The 17797-nt window shown below is 43.8% G+C and overlaps 1 long non-coding RNA gene across 1 annotated transcript in view; it reads left to right on the top strand.

Annotated features, from left to right (window-relative positions):
* The first annotated feature begins 1875 nt into the window (after positions 1-1875).
* The window catches only part of LOC127009785 (uncharacterized), a 70092-nt gene continuing 54170 nt past the window's right edge, over positions 1876-17797 (top strand). The window contains exon 1 of the long non-coding RNA XR_007762257.1: positions 1876-2292. This is a non-coding gene — a long non-coding RNA (uncharacterized LOC127009785). The remainder of the gene's footprint in view (positions 2293-17797) is intronic.

Genomic DNA, 17797 nt, shown 5'->3' with positions numbered 1-17797 from the left:
TTTGACAAAAATGATGAAAAGAATTGCCCCTAATATTGATCCCTGAGGAGCTCCGTATTGTATTGGTGCAGTCGTATACGTGGTACTATTGACCCTCACTTTTTGACCTTGAGCAGTTTATATTAAGATATCGTGTTTTATGCTATTGAAGGCTTTTGATAGGTCGCACAACGTTATAAGCAATAGTTTCTTCTCATCCATATTCCTGCATGTTATTTGTAAACGTGGTAAGGGCGGTCTGTTGAAAGTTTAGTTCTGAAGCCGTGTTGAGTGTTAGAGAGAAGCTTCTTGGACTCTAGGAAGGTGGTCATCTGTTGGACCACAGTTTTCTCTGATATCTCTGAGAGAATGGGTAACAGTGATATTGACCGATAATTGTTTACGTTCCCCCAGTGTCTGTTTTTATAGATAGGTATGACGGTCGCGTGTTTCCACATGGTAGGGAGTTTTCCAGTAACAATCGATGTGTTGATGATTGTAGTAATGTATGTGATCGTAACGGGTAGGGAATCTTGGATGTACCGAAGTGTAATCCCATCTGAACCGGCTGAGTTAGTGTTCTTTAGGTTTTTAATTGTTAATATGACTGTGTTCATGTCTGCTGGGCCGGCCCTGAAAAGATGAGTGTGGTTTACATCTTGTTGGGGTATAATACGGTTTTGATTTGTAATATTGAGATTGTTTTGCATTGTTAGTGGATTTATCCGGCATTTCACGTTCGTTATGAAGTTATTGTTATTAGTTTATATTTTGCTGGGTTGATGTCTTGTATTATTTTCCATGTGGCCGCTGAATTGGCTCTACAGTCGTATATTTTTCTCGGCAATATGATTGTTCAGCATAACGCAGCAGTGACTTTACTCTATTGCGTCGGTGTTTATATTGCTCTAGTAACTCAGCATTATTACGATTTTGTCTCAGGCGCGCTTGAAGGGTGTTTCGTGTTGACATAGCTGAGCGAGTTTCGTCGTTTATCCAGGAGTCAAAAGGCTCATTTATTTCTTTGGTGACAAAAGGAGCGCATTGTTCCAGGCAGTTTGAGAGTGCAGACGTGAGGGAGTGCACCTGGATGTCTACGTTGTCTGTAGAGGAAATTTCCTTTAGGGCGGGAGAAGCGCCTATCACAGGACAGGTCTTTGCTGTGAGCCCCGAGATGACGAAAAGTTCTCATTCCCGGCTTGCGTTTAGGTTTGGTGATTTTAACCGTTGCTGTTATAAGGTCACGGTCTGCTATAGTGTTTGGTATTATGTCTTTGTGTATTATTCCGTCATGTTTGTTAGTAACAATGATGTCTAGAAGTGTGGCTGACTGAGGGGTGACGCGGGTGTAATTTATTTATACATATTATGGTACCTAGTTTGTTGCTGGTAGGTATATAGTAAAGCATCATTAAAGGCACCGAGCATATAAAAACTTTTGCTCTTCAGGCACATAATATCAAGGTCTCGTGTATATATTGAAAGGTTTGTTGAGACGCTGAGGGGAATTTTCTACAATGTACACTGATCCAGATGTCTTCAGTACCATTAGGCCTAGCAAGGTCACACGTAATCAGAGAGAGAGAGAGAGAGAGAGAGAGAGAGAGAGAGAGAGAGAGAAAACACACACACACACACACACACACACACACACACACACACACACACACACACACACACACACACTAAATACACACAATGAGTGTGTGTGGGGGTGAAGGGTGGGGTAGTAGAGAGATAGATAGATGTTGGTAATGACAACAACATCAACTAACTAAAGCATTACGAAAGCATTATATCTATTAAAATGCTCTCTCTCTCTCTCTCTCTCTCTCTCTCTCTCTCTCTCTCTCTCTCTCAATAAACAATGAGGGAAATCAGAAGCAAAGAGGGAAACGCATGCCGCGCCAAAGCACTCGGCCGGCTCCTGCCATCCCAGACTCGACAAACGCAGCCTTTGCGCCGTCGCGGTGTTTACGATTAATTTAATATTCTCGACTGGAGTTGTCCTGCAGTCGTCTGGAGTTCTCGCCCTCCCCAGCCTCGGCGGTGCTTGGGAGCGTCGGGGAGCCCAAGGCCTCCCTGGCGAGCGCCGCAGGGCTGAGGGGTTCCGGCAGGGCGTCTCGGCTCCCTCGGGGCGTCCATGGCGGTGCCGGAGATCCTGAGTGTCCAGGGGCGTGGGGAGGGGAGTGCTTTTGGTGCTGTGTGTTGATATGGGCGTGTCTTTTCTGGGGTGAAGGAGACTCATTCGTGTCAGCAGACAGCACCAAGGAAGGGCGATTTCTGAACAACTCCACCAAAGGGATATTACAGGTGAAAAACACCGAAAATAAGGAGAATAAACTAAAGAAACATCAGAAATAGGATAACACTGGAACGGAATTCCAGGAAATAGATATGACGGTAGCACGCCATGAGAAAAAGGAAAAAAATATAACGAAAACACGTGCAAAAATCCAGCATGAAGGCCCTTGGTGCCGTGTATTGGTGCGGGAGAGCCTTCTCTGGGGTGAAGGAGACTCGGCTGTAGCAAGATATGGCACCAGGTGGAGGCGATGTAGATACTCTACACAACACTGTCACACGACACATGAAGAAAAACAACACCGGAGACAGGATAATGCAGAAAAGGAAAACCAGGAAAAAAAAAATCAGATACAAAACACAACATTATCAAAATAACAACTAGGATTTAGGACTTTAGTGTGGTATGCTGGTACGGGTAAGCCTTCTCTGGGGTGAAGGAGACTCAGCTGTAGCAGGATACCGCATTAAGGAAAGGCGATGTAGATACCCTACACCACACTGTCACGCGGGAAATAAAGAAAAATAACACCGGAGACGGAATAATACAGAAGAAAAGGAAAAGGATCACACAGAAACACAACACCAATAAAGGGAAAACAACAACAACAGCAACGACAACAACAAAGTATATAAATGACAATCTAGCACCCAGGCGTCTGGTGTGGCGTGTTGGCACGGGCGAGGCTTCTCTGGGGTGAAGGGGATTTAAGTTTACGGAGCAAAAAAGGATTTAAGTTTACGGAGCAAAAAAGGATTTAAGTTTACGGAGCAAAAAAGGATTTAAGGAACGAAAGAGGATTTAAGTTTACGGAGCAAAAAAGGATTTAAGGAACGAAAGAGGATTTAAGTTTACGGAACAAAAAAGGATTTAAGGAACGAAAGAGGATTTAAGTTTACGGAGCAAAAAAGGATTTAATGAACGAAATAGGATTTAAGTTTACGGAGCAAAAAAGGATTTAAGTTTACGGAGCAAAAAAGGATTTAAGGAACGAAAGAGGATTTAAGTTTACGGAGCAAAAAAGGATTTAAGTTTACGGAGCAAAAAAGGATTTAAGTTTACGGAGCAAAAAAGGATGTAAGTTTAAGGAACAAAATAAAGGATTTAAGTTTCAGGAACAAAGAAAGGATTTAAGTTTACGGAGCAAAAAAGGATTTAAAGAATAAAAAAGGAATCAACTTTTATGAGCAAGGAAAGGACAAGTTTTTGCGTTGCGTTAATTTTATCGGCGGAGGAATCTTGTCTCCGGAGTCCGTGAACGAACTTTTGAGCTTTGCGTGTCGGCTCAACGCGTGTGTGATCGATGCTGTGTTGTTTTTGTCGCCAGAGGAAGTGAACAATATTTCCTTCACCATCCTCCCGCTTGTCTGTCAGTTTGTCTTTTAACAAATTATCTCATAAATAGATTCACATCCAGAATTATTACAGGCCGTCCAAACGAAGTCTCCCTCTGATCCTGGGCTGCGTTTGTCAGGCCTCTTCTGACTGGCGGCCTCCTCTCTGTGCATCACACGTGCCCTCGTGCTGCGTGTTGCTGTTTTATATGTCTAACCCGGCGGCCGGAAAATGGGTGCCAAGGGAAACCCGAGGAAGGTAAACTGTGCTGACCGGATGTCACCCTGGCTCGTTTGACTTACCCCAGCCCAGCCTGCCTTGCCCGCCACGGGTTCCAGGGGTAATGAGTCGGGGATGAGCTCCGAGGCCACGCGCAGCCATTGTGTAGGGTCCCATTATATACCCGGGTACGTGTGTGTGTGTGTGTGTGTGTGTGTCTTTGGCGCAGTTCCCACTATTCCGCTTCCTTGGATCCGTAGACCGTCAGTGACGTCATCGACGAGGAGGACGGTGGGAACCGGGGCCCGCCCGGGCCCTCGCGCGGAGCTCCGTCGGCCCGTCTAGAGATGAATCCAAGCTAGCGGGGTTCCCACTATTCCGTTTTGACGGATCCCTCGACGTTAATGACGCCAAAATGACGTCAGCGAAGCAGTGGCCGCTCGACACGAATGATCCACTCCGTCAGTCCATCGCTCATCATTTGTTGAAAAACATATGGACAGCATTAACAAAAACGACGTCTTGTATATGCTATTTTGTAGCTAAGTATTTTTATTTCATATTTTCATGATATGTAGAATATATTCAACGGCACTGGACTGGCACCACCCCGGATCCAAAAGTTAATTTGAGTTCATCTCTGGACTGGCTCCGCGCGGGGCCCGGGCGCATACTCATATTCGCCAAGTCTGGAACACCTCGTCTTCGCGGGAAATTAGGACCAATCACAGCTCGCGCTCAGCCAGGCCACGTATTGGCAGCTCGTAACGTCATTACTTACCCTTTATTTACACAGTTTTATCATTTATATGTTAATTATTTTGTGAGAACACACATATTTTAAACAGTTGAGATGTTTATACTGATGTTACTGATGTCTGACACATTATAACACAGAGCTGGAACACATAAGTGATAACTGTGACGAGCTAAGTTGTCTGTGGGGGCGTGAACTGGATACAAGAAGAGTGTGATTCCGTCTCCCAAGAATTGCATTTTTACAAGAGAGACACCCATCCACCCACCCACCAACACACACACACACACACACACACACACACACACACACACACACACATTGCAAGAAATAAACACACACACACACACACACACACACACACACACACACACACACACACACACACACACACACACATGGCAATAAATAAATACACACACACACACACACACACACACACACATGGCAATAAATAAATACACACACACACACACACACACACACACACACACACACACACACACAGGCAAGAAATAAATACACACACACACACACACACACACACACACACACACACACACACACACACACATTGCAAGAAATAAACACACACACACACACACACACACACACACACACACACACACACACACACACACACACACACACACACACACAGTCTGGGGGGTCTACTTACTGCCATAAAGAAAAATGTTAGCTTTCAGTGGAGGCACATAAGAACAAACTCTCAATTACAGTAGACAGAGGGAGTGCAAATTTAGGTAAGGAGTTGGTAATAAGCTGTGTTTACTTTCCCTCCTCACACTCAAGATATGGCACTGAAGAGTACTTTGATGAGAAGGACAATTATTTGATAACTTATCCCAGTGATGACTATATGCATGTACTGTGTGGTGATTCTAATGCTCATACTCTCACTATGTTCCCTCTGGTGCTGGTGATGATGATCTGGTGCCTGCCGAAATCCCCACATAAGTGTAACTGATTATGGTATAACTAAGACCAGGGCAAACCAAGATCTGACCCTAGACAGGAACTTTTATGACAGGAAAATGGTTGAAATTTGTAAAAATCATCAAGTGTTTATATTTAATGGAATGAGGGGGGAAGACTGGTATTTGCATACAATACAAATATATATTACTTCTTAGGTTCACCTGAAGTTATGCAGTATGTGGTGTTTTTAGAGTATTGGATTATGCTCCGCTATTGTCTGATGTACACTGTGGATTACACGTAAAGATTAAATTTATGGGACCAAGTAATGTACCCGCTAGCGAGTGATGACAACATTGATAATAATGAAATGAATATTCTAAATGATCATGATAATATGGATAATGAACTCTCACCATTACTTAATGACCCTATAACCAACGAAGAGTTTGCAAGAAATATTTAAAAATTAAAAAAAACAATAAATCCCCAGCATCTGACAAGATATTAAATGAATGCATCAAAAGTACTCAGCATATTTTGTCCCCCTATTTGTTAAGCTGTTTAATAAGATACTTGATACTGCCATCTGAGTGGCTGGTTGGGACAATAGTGCCGCTTTATAAGAATAAGGGTGACGCTCAGGATGTTAACAACTACCGGGGGATCACTTTGCTTAGTTGTATGGGGAAGCTGCTTACCTCAATACTTAACGAGAGACTCATTGAACACTCAAATACTAAGATTATTATTATTGAAACACAAGCAGGTTTTAGGCATGAGTTCTCTACACTGGATCATATATTTTTGCTTAAATGTATAATTGATTTGTTCAACTGGAGGAAAAGGAAGCTGTTTGTGGACTACAAGAAAGCTTTTGATACGGTGTGGCGTGAAGGTTTGTGGTGCAAGTTGGTGAAGGAAAAGGTGCAAGGGAAAATATTTAATGTAATCAGAAACATGTATGACAACATCAGGTCTTGTGTCATGCTGAACCAACAGACATCAGACACCTTTGTATGTAATGCAGGGTAGGGCAGGGAGAAAATTTGTCACCATTGCTGTTCGCTTTTTATATTAATGATATTGGAAGTAAATTGAATTGTAATTATTAGATTTTTGTGATGATTTCTTCAATTCATACCTAAAACTCCTGGTATTAATGTATGCAGATGATACAATTATTGTGTGTGATAGTGAGGGGGGAATGCAACAATCCTGGACTGCTTTTAATCTGTGGAAACTACAACTTAACAGCAACAAAACAAAAATAGTCATGTTTAGTAGGGGAAGAGCCAACATTGATAACTACAAATTTGAATTTGGAGGTGAAAACATTGAAGTAGTGGAAGACTATAAGTATCTTGGTGTGTTATTTAATTACAATGGAAGGTTCCGAGTAGCCGAGCTGGAGCTTAAAGAACAGGCAACACGGGCAATGTATTCACTGATAGGAAAGTGTAGGAAATTTGACTTGCCAGCCGACATGCAAACTGAACTATTCAATAACATGGTGTTGCCCGTACTGACATATGCCTCAGAGATTTGGGGATTTTACAGAGTTAGAGAGTTAGAGTCTTTTCATATGAATTTTTTAAAACAGGCATTGGGAGTTCATAGGACTACTAGCAGTGAAATGGAATACAGTGAACTGGGAGTATTTCCACTTGACTACATGTAAAGAGCAGAATGATTGGACATTGGTCTAAAATTACTTTAGGTAAAGATACAAAATTTTGTTCAGTAATATATCACTGCTTGTTATATTTGGATAGGTTAGGGGTATATACTTCTCCATGGTTATTATTAAAAACATTTGTGATGAGTGTGGTATGTCATGGTTATGGTTGTCTCAAGATGTTCCCAATACAACATGGGTTAAAAAAAGCTGTGGAATTGAGATTGAAAGACCAGTGGATTGCACCTTGGCACAACAACATAGTAACAACATCTCTGTGCAGTAACTACAAAATGTTTGAGGTGGATTATGGCATGGAGTGTTACATTTCAAGCTTACAGAAGAGCAACCCAATAATGGTGACGAGATTAAGAACTTGTAACAACAGTTAATGCAACTGTTAATGCTGGCAGGCATCAAGGTGTAAACAGAGAAAATCGGCTTTGTAATAAGTATGATTCTGGTGTTGTGGGTGATAAACTCCATGCTCTTTTTGAGTGCACTGATAGTGAAATTGTAAGGTTGCGTGATATGTACATACCAAGCTATTATACACACAGGCCATCACATTTCAAATATATATCACTGATGCAAACCACCAATGTTACCATCATGAAAAACTTAGCTCTGTTCTTGAGGCCAGTGCTAAGCATGTTCAGATGAGTGTCAGGTGTTGGCACTCATTATTCTCCTTCAATTATTTATATTTCTTGGTACCTCTTTTTTTTTTACGCTAGTTAATGTATTGAATTATTGTTGTGTTTGTTTTGGTTAGTTTTATAACCAGATATTTACTTGTTGCATGGACATATTGTTATCTATTTTTACTTTTGGAGGAGCTCCATACATTTTTATAAAGTCTGAGCTTAATCAATAAATTCAACTCAATTCAATACACACAAGACGCTTTGTTTCTTTATTTTTCATGGTTTTAAGGTGTTTTATGCAAAAAAAAACATCGATTTTTCATCCGACGCTGGGATGAGGAGGAAATTACAAAATACCAAAACACTGTACGGGTTAAGTGGTCATGTTGGTTACCCCGCTTCCCACACGTCATTCCCTCCCTCCCTCCCTCCCCTTCCTGCCTCCCTCCTCTTCCTCCTCACACTTCTTCTCTCGTTCCAGTTTTCATCCTCCAATCCTTCCATGTCCTCTGTTACCTTTTGTCACTGTTCCTTTCGCCTTTCAGCTATCCCTTTATTCTTTTCTCCAGATTTTTCCTCCCTCCCTCCCTCTCTCCCTTCCTCCTTTAACTCGTTCATTCGTTCATTCATTCCTTTCTTCTTCTGCTTTCATTTATATTTGCCATCTCGCTCCTTTTCCTCTTTCCTCTTTCTTTTTTTCCTTCATCCATGGATTTATCTATTTATTTATCGCTGCTTTTTTCCTTTCTTCTTTCCTTCATTTTTCTTCCTTTTTTTATCAGTTTTCTTCTTTTTTCCTTGCTTAATCTTTCGTTACTTTCCTTCTCTATTTTAGCCTCATTTCCTTTCTTCCTATGCAGTTTTATGCTTTTCTTCATATTTCCTTTTTTTTCTCGTTTCCTTACATATTTTCTTCATCCCATTTCATTCCGTTTTTTCCTTCCATCAGTTATGGTCATTCCATCCATCATTCCCTTCCTCAGTCCTCTTTATTCCCTCCTTCCCTTTCCTGGCCACTTCCCTTCCTCTGTATCTGACTTCCTCCTTGTCGTTTCTTCCATTCTTTTTCGTCCTACATGTCTCCTTACCTCCATTACTCCTTTACCGTCAACATACTCATCTTTTACACCTCCTTTCCTTTCCTTGCCTCTTCCTTATTTCTTGCCTCCATTCATTCATGTTCCCTTCCAAAAAGCCGTGAATATCAAACTCCTCAACTTTTTCAACATCCTTTCCTTTTCCTCCGTCTCCCTTCCTCCTTTCTCTTCATTCATTCATATATTTCTTTTCACATCTTTAGCCCCCTTTCCCTTTCCTACAGCCTCGTTTTCAGTATTTAACTTCCTCTCCCTTTTCTCCTTCATTTCCTCGTTTCCTTTCCTCCTTTCTTTAGTCATTCAATTCCTTCCTCACGTTTCTCCATTAACTCCATCTATACATCGACCAGTCCCTTCTTGCTTCCCTCCCTTCCTCCTCCCTTCCTTCCCCACCTTCTTTCCCTCCGTTCACCTATATGTGAGGGAAGGAAGGCGTAAAGCACAACGAGTCTTCAGTGTGGTCAGTTACGGCAGAAGCAGTAAAAAAAAACTATAAAACTCTCTCTCTCTCTCTCTCTCTCTCTCTCTCTCTCTCTCTTGTTTTGTTGTTGTTTCCACATTGGAATTGTGCCCCTGGCGAGGGCACGTCGCAGCTCGTTGTCCGTTATGGCTACATCATCCTCTTCATCCCTGTTCAGCAAGGCAGCGGTGAGACGGAGTGCACGGTAATTATCCTGGGCGGAGAGAGCGGCTTGCACGTGCGCTGGAAGGTTGGTGACGCGAGACTGTGCTGACCATTCATCGATAAGATCTTGTGCGTAGTGAGCAGGGCTGTGGTGGAGGGCACTAGGGGTTTTCTTTTTCACAACCTTGTTGATAAGGTGCCACATGGAGGCAACACTCGTTTGACGGTTGATGCTGTCAGTGTGTTTGTGCCACGAGTCTGTCTGCACACAACGCTGCAGGGCAACCAAGTCATCCCTTGACAGCTGATACTGGTGTAGAGTATCGGGACATGAGAGAGAGAGAGAGAGAGAGAGAGAGAGAGAGAGAGAGAGAGAGAGAGAGAGAGAGAGAGAGAGAGAGAGAGAAAATAGTGATGGAGGCCATCATCCGCCACCTCGAGAACAACGCCCTCATCACTGATCAGCAGTTTGGGTGCAGATCTGGCCGCTCCACTTCAAGCCTCCTGCTGCTCATCTCCAGAGATTGGCAGGACTCACTAGACACCGGCCTGAATACCATTGTCGTCGTTCTCGACATCGCGGGTGCTTTTGACCGGGATTGGTGATTCTGAAAATTCTTCTGCCATGGCCTTCATTGAGATGATGGATAGTTTCAACCTGATTAATAAAGAGAACGAGATGACTTCTTTAGGGGGTCATGTGCTAGACTTTGTTTTCAGCGATATAGACGGTGATCTAGTGCAAGGCGTGTGTGTTGATGAAATATGTTGTATATCCCCGGTGCATAAATTGGCAACCTTTGAAATTCCATACGTGAGGGAAGCAGTGCAGAGAAAAAAGATTACGTTCAGATTGCGAGAAGATTTTCAACCAGAAATATTGATTAACTCTGTGATACAGGAAATTACTATTAAATGTTGTGAAATCTGTGAACATGGCTCGGTGTTACGCGGAAATTGTGCTACCTGCCTGGTTAAGCTATATAATGGTTTAGCTAAAGATGAGTATAACAGCCTCTGTCCTCTGAGTGAAAAGGAGATAGTGTTGAGAGATCATGCACCATGGTTTGATGCGGAAATACTGTGGGCAAAAAGAGAGAAGAAGAAAAAAGAAAGACTGTGGCTTATGCAAAAAACAGATGAGGCAAGAAGAGCATACCAGGAGGCAAGAAACAAAGAAAATCGGCTTGTGATAAAACGGAAAAGAGAATACTATCGGAATAAGGTTGTGGAGGCAGGGCCTGACATCAATAAATTATATAAGGTGCTTGACAGTTTGACTGGAAACAGAAAGGTTAACAAGCTTCCGGATGGTTTCTCGGATGAAGTGCTGGCAAATAAGTTTTTAGACTTTTTTGGCAAGAAAATTGAGAGAGTTATCATGAACTTTAGAGGCGACTGCGGTTATTATGGATCCGCTGTGGAAAATCCAGTCCCTGAAATAAAGTTAAGCTTTCAACAAGTGGATGTGACTGTGGTGAAAACTATCATACACAGGTGAACCTGACGTACTGTGATGACGATCCCTTGCCGATAAGTGTCATCATTAGGAGTGAAAATTTTAGTGATTTCTTAAATATTATGACTGTGATGGTTAACACTAGTATCGAAAACAAGACTTTCCCTGAGAGTGAGAAAGCGGCGATCGTGAAACCTATCGTTAAAGGTAAACTGGACCCACAGTGTTTAGTTCCTTTAGACCAGTATCCAACTTGACGTTTCTATTTAAGATACTTGAAAATGTGATCTTAAATCAGCTAATGGAGCATTTGCTAGTGGTGCAGGCCTTACCGGATAAATAAACAGTCTACAAGAGGCTTTACTCAACTGAAACTACTCTATGTTCGGTGGTAAACAATTTGCTTGTACTCATGGATGAAGGGAAGTGTGGTGTTCTGATTTTGTTAGACTTGAGTGCTGCGTTTGACACGGTGGAGCACAATCTATTGCTTCAGGATTGTAAGAATATTGGAATTGAGGGTGGCGCGCTGGATTATCTGAGGAGTTACCTTGAGAACAGAACTTACTGTGTGCAAATAGGTAAATCGTTCTCTACTCATAAACATTTGCAAAGAGTAGTCCCCCAGGGAACTGGTTCCAATTTTATTCTGTGTTTATACTATCGGTCTTTCACATTTGCTAAGAAGGCATGAAGTTGACTTTAAACTGTATGCTGATGATACACAGTTCTATTTGTCGCTGAGTGACGTGAAAAACACTGAAGATAAGCTGAGCAGAATTATGGATGATGTCGGGAAATGGATGAATTCTAAGCAACTGCAGCTGAATGAGGATAAAACTGAATGCTTGATTGTGGGGAAGAACAAGGATGTCAGGAGGCTAGATGTTTCCACTCTTCGGATAAAAGATGACACTATGACTGTAAAAAAGTCAGTCAAAGATTTAGGTGTGATACTTGACTGCACTCTATCATTCAAAGAACAGATCAATCAGGTGGTGAGAAGGGCAGGCTACCATCTGAGAAATATTGCATTTGTCAAGAAATACCTGGATGATAAGACTATGAAGATGCTTATATATAATCATGTAACTAATAAGCTGGATTATTGTAACTCACTTTATTATGGCCTTCTTAAATATCTGCTGAAGAAACTACAACTTGCTATGAATAGAGCTGCAAGGCTAATAAAGGGTCTGCCCCCCCGTGAGATAATAACACCTGCACTTATAGACTTGCATTGGCTACCCATTAAGGCACGAATAGTCTACAAAATATGTCTCTTGACTTATCAAGCAACGCGACTTGGTAAACCTGGATATTTGAGAAATATACTACAGGATTTTTATTTGGACACCACCATGCAGTGAGACACAGTACAGAACGGTATAGACTCTATGAGCCCAGGGTCAACCTGGAACTGGGTTTTAGAGCATTTGAGAAGAGTGCCCCGCGGCTCTATAATGAGTTACCCGGGGATGATAAGAACAGTGACAGTCTGGCAATCTTCTAGAAAGCGCTGAAGACTCACTTATTCACTAAATCCTACGACCTAACAAATATGAGGATTGAGGACAACTTTAGGTGCTAATATTACTGTTATAAAGTTAGCGGCCCTGTGGAGCGCTGCTACGGCCTACGGCTACGGCTACGGGGCCTGAAACCTCATCAACGGTAATGGTAACTCCGCTGCCCAGCCTCCTGTGCGAGAGCTTCGTGGCAGGCTGGGTGTACGAGGATCAGGCACCCGGGGTTGATGCGCGACAGTTTGGCAACATGCGGGCCTCCTCCACCACTCATTGCCTCACCAGCTTCTTAGACTTCATTCAAAAGAACCTAGACCAACGAAAAACATCTGCCGTCTGCACCTTCATTGACTTCCGTAAAGCATTCGACCTAGTGGACCACACAATAATACTTTCCAAGGCAGCATCCACTAGCATCAGGGATTGCCTCATCTTCTGGCTAGCCGACTTCCTCTCCACTCGCCGCCAGGCCGTACGTGTGCAGGGAAAAGTGTCCAGCTTCCTGCCCCTCACGTGTGGGGTGCAGCAGGATGGGCCCCTTGTGCTTCCTCTTCCTCATCAACGACGCTCTCTTGGACACCGAGCATCGTTGGAAGTACGTTGATGACTCAACCATTGCCACTGCCATAAACAACAACAACCCAAACTACACCCACATCCAGCAAACTCTTGACAACCTCCTCACCGGAGCTACCAACAACAACGTCACCATCAACCACCAGAAATCAGTTACCATGTTGTTCGATTTCTCCCCCACCCTAACCCCAGCGCCCACCCTCACAGTAGGCAACTCCACCCTCAACCTGGTCAGCTCCATCAAACTCCTTGGCGTTACACTTGACGACAAGCTGACCTGGGACCCACATGCCAACAGCGTGGTGAGCTCTGCCTCATACAGGCTTCACATGCTCCGGCGGCTGAAATCACCAGGTGTTCTCGCCCCTGAACTGGCAACCACTTTCAAAATGTTTATCCAGCCAAAATTAACGTATGCTTCCCCTGCCTGGTCTCCCTGCCTCACCGCCACCGAGCTCGGCCGCTTAGAGAGGGTTCAGAAAAGGGCCGTCAAGATCATCCTTGGCACCTCCTACACCACCTATGACGCTCCCCTCGTTACTCTGCACCTCACCACCCTCGCAACCCAGCACACCACCAGCCCTGAAAAGTTTGACCTAATTAAACTGCTCAACTCCCAGCTTGCTCTCCCAGCAAAGGAGGAAGGACAGATACCGGGCCATTTACGCATGGAAAATCCTGGAGGGTACTGTCCCTGACCCCACACCGGGAATGCTGACAGCCCACATCTCCGGAAGAGCTGGACGAATGTGTTCATGATACGCCCTGCCGACAAGAGCGCCGGGGAAAATTAGAACACAGCTGGCGGCCAGCCTAGCCCACGACGGTCCAATAATCTTCAACGCACTACCAAAAGTGGTACGGGAAATCACAGGCTGCTCAGTGGACAGGTTCAAAGCTGCACTGGACAGGTTCCTTAAGGCAGTGCCCGATGAACCACCAGTGCCAGGCTATACAGCAGTCTGCAGAGCAGTCTCATATTCCATACCGGACCAAGTGCGGCTGAAGAAGCAAGACGCCAGCAACTTCCAAAACAGCTGTGGACCACCACGACTGTGAGGCACAAGACCTCTAGACACAAAAAGTAAACTAAGTAAGTAAACAACCGCAACTCCCGAGCAATCGACGCATATTTGACATATGCTTCTTTCTTGTATCTATATATGTAGTGCAATCAATATTTAAGCTGGCAAGCAATAACAAGAAACAATTTAAATTGTACATCCGACCAGTAAAAATGCAGATCTGAACAGGTAGAAATCGTCAAGAAAACTAAACGTTTATTTCGATATGTAAGCAGCAAGGGTGATCATAATACAGGGCATATATGAATAACAAACCTTTACAAAAAAATAGCTAATATGTAAAATTAGACAGTAGACAGCAAAAGAACCTTGCGTCCTTCAATGCCTAAAAACTCAATTTCTCCACCTACCAACACGACACAATCTTCCAAACACCTATCCCCTATTCTTCGACAACACTCAGCTGGCACCTTCTTCAACACTAAATATGCTCGGTCTATCCTTAACTCAATATCTCAACTGGAAACTTCATATCTCCTCTCTCGCTAAATCAGCTTCCTCGAGGTTGGCGTTCTGTATCGTCGCCGCCAGTTCTCCCCCGCACAGTTGCTATCCATATGCAGGGGCCTTGTCCACCCTCGTATAGAGTATGCATCTCACGTGTGGGGGGGGCTCCACTCACACAGCTCCTCTGGACAGAGTGGAGTCTAAGGCTCTTCGTCTCATCGGCTCTCCTCCTCCTACTGATAGTCTTCTACCTCTTAAATTCCGTCGCGATGTTGCCTCTCTTTCTATCTTCTATCGCTATTTTCACGCTGACTGCTCTTCTGAACTTGCTAACTGCATGCCTCCCCTCCTCCCGCGGTCCCGCTGCACACGACTTTCTACTCATGCTCATCCCTATACTGTCCAAACCCCTTATGCAAGAATTAACCAGCATCTTCACTCTCTTATCCCTCACGCTGGTAAACTCTGGAACAATCTTCTTTCATCTGTATTTCCTCCTGCCTACGACTTGAACTCCTTCAAGAGGAGGGTATCAGGACACCTCTCCTCCCGAAATTTACCTCTCTTTCGGCCATCTCTTTTGATTCGTTTTTTTAGGAGGTGCGAGTAGCAGGCTTTTTTTTATTAGTTTCCTTTTTTTGTGCCTTGAGCTGTTTCCTTTGTTGTAAAAAAAAAAAGCTGAAGATAAAAAGGAATTCTTATAGGGCTTTTTTTTACGTACATGGGATTGAGGTAACACATTTGTAAAGATTGGCTGATCTAAAGAAATATATTTACAAATTCCCAAGTATTCAACAAGTGCCTCACTAATCAAAGAGTAGTCGTCGTTTTTTTTTGCCGAATTTGCTTATAACACTCTCGACTGAAATGGGGATATCATAGTGGACACAGAGGAGGGCAAGTACGTTCAGGCACTCTTGGCCGACGGTACTCCTCAGACAGGTTTTCAGCCTTTTCAATGCTGAGAAAGACCTCTCGGCTTCCGCGTTGGAGACTGGAAGCGTCAACAGACTTTTCAAGAGAATGGCGAGATTGGGGAACATGCTGGTGTGTGCCTGGGCTTTTTTGATAGTTTGGAAGGTTGGAACAGATAATGCCCAGCGCTCCGCTTCCACCTTCACGAGTGTCAAGGATTCGATGTCGAGCTCGTAGAGCTTCACTGCTTGAAGGACAGCCGCAACATCCGTTTCGGGGCCTTTTAGGAGTTGCTTGAGCTGAAGTGCGACAGGCACTGTGTCATCGCCGAACCGACTCTTCAACTCAGCCAAGACGTGGTCCACGAACGGAATGTACACCGCCCGGCGGTAGTACTCCTCAGCATTCTCGCACGGAACATTTTGACCGCTGGGTCTGTCGTCCACAGAGTCGTGGCACAGGGATGGTGTCATGCGATGACCCCACCTCGACCAAAAGCTCTTCCACTTTCATGAACACGTCGTGGAAATGATTCTCAGCATCTGCTCTGAGCTTGGTAAAAATGGTATCGATGAGACGCATAGGCTGACACCAGGTCGCCATCTTTTCTCTGAAGAGTTCGGCTTGGCTCGAGAGTATGCGCCAATATACACTACAACACTACAACCAGTCCAACGAGAAAGTGGGGAACACGTATGGCGATGAGAACGAACCCAGTGGTGGTGTCAAGTTCTTCCTCGAGAAAAACAGCGATGACAGGCAGAAATTCAACGAAACAAACCCAGCACTGCGTCATGCCTCTCAATGCACCTGGTGGGGCACAGGAGAACAAGCTGTTCGTGCTTGGCCGAGATAAGCTTGACAACCTTGATCTGTGAAGCGGAGAGAGCTCATATTCGAAGAATGAACGAAGTTGTACACCTCGGTCAGTGTTTGAAGAGCGATCTTCACTTCCTTGACGTCACACGCCTTCGTCAGTGCTAGATTCTGCCGGTGGTTAAAGCAGTGGATTGGCTTGGCCAGGGTGTACTTCTTCATGAGTACTGCGGCACACACTTTGAATTGTCCCATCATGGCACTTGCTCCATCGAAACCAAGTCCCCTGCATTTGGTCATGTCCAATCCGAGGTCTTCAACGGTGCGCAAAAAGGAGTCAGTCTAAACCTTAACCGGTGAGGTAATGGGCGTGCACGAAGGCAAGAAAGTCTTCCCTTATTTCCTCTTCGAAGTGGCGAATGATGATAGTGGCCTGCACTAAAATTCACTTTCTGCTTGCATGTGAGGAATGAGCTCACAAAGATTTTTTCCTAGGCCTTTGAATGTTGCTCTATAATATTCAATATACGATTCCGGAACTTAAATACTGAAAATAAATAAAGAAAATCCTGAGTTTTCCAGAAATGCAACAGAAAGGTACCAGTTTTCGTCTTGACCTCTGAAAGTGGCCATTTTAGCAGATAGAGGGGGGGGGGGGCGTCCGATACCCCGGGCCCCTTCCCCCCGTGGGTACGGCGCACTACGGCCCAGTACGAGTATATAGATTGTTAGATGAGTGCGGGGCTCATAAGAGCGCGGGGCCCTTGTCCCCCTTTTTTTTCAAAAAGTCTCATCCAGGAAACTATCGACCAATTAGCCTGACATCGATTGTGTGTAAGTTAATGGAGACTATCATTCGCGACAATATGGTGAAATTCTTCGAAGAAAATAATATAATGAATAATTCGCAACATGGCTTCCGTAGTAAACGTTCGTGTTTAACTAACTATTAGATTTTTTTCATTATATTTTTGAGGTGTTCGATGAAAGCAGATCAGTAGATATCATATATCTGGATTTTCAAAAGGCATTTGATAAGGTCCCCCACCAACGATTGCTCAGCAAACTACTGGCGCACGGTATCTCGGGTAACATTCACAATTGGCTTGTGGACCTTCTGAGCGGAAACAGAGAGTAGTTCTAAACGGTGTTACATCTTACTGGTTCGATGTCAGAAGCGGCGTACCTCAAGGATCAGTGCTTGGCCCCATGCTCTTCTTAATTTAAGTTAATGATATCGATGATGGGCTTACTTGCAAAGTATCAAAATCTGCTGATGACACAAAAATTGCTAGTAAAGTAACTGCGACACTCGACGAAGAAGCTTTACAATCAGATCTAGATCGACTTGCACGTTGGGCCAATCAATAGTAAATGAAATTTAACGTTGAC

The sequence above is a fragment of the Eriocheir sinensis genome, chromosome 42, assembly GCF_024679095.1.
Source record: "Eriocheir sinensis breed Jianghai 21 chromosome 42, ASM2467909v1, whole genome shotgun sequence".
Taxonomy (NCBI): Eukaryota; Metazoa; Arthropoda; class Malacostraca; order Decapoda; family Varunidae; genus Eriocheir; species Eriocheir sinensis.
The sequence above is the reverse complement of the archived record's forward strand: the minus strand, read 5'-3'. Positions and strand labels throughout refer to the sequence as shown.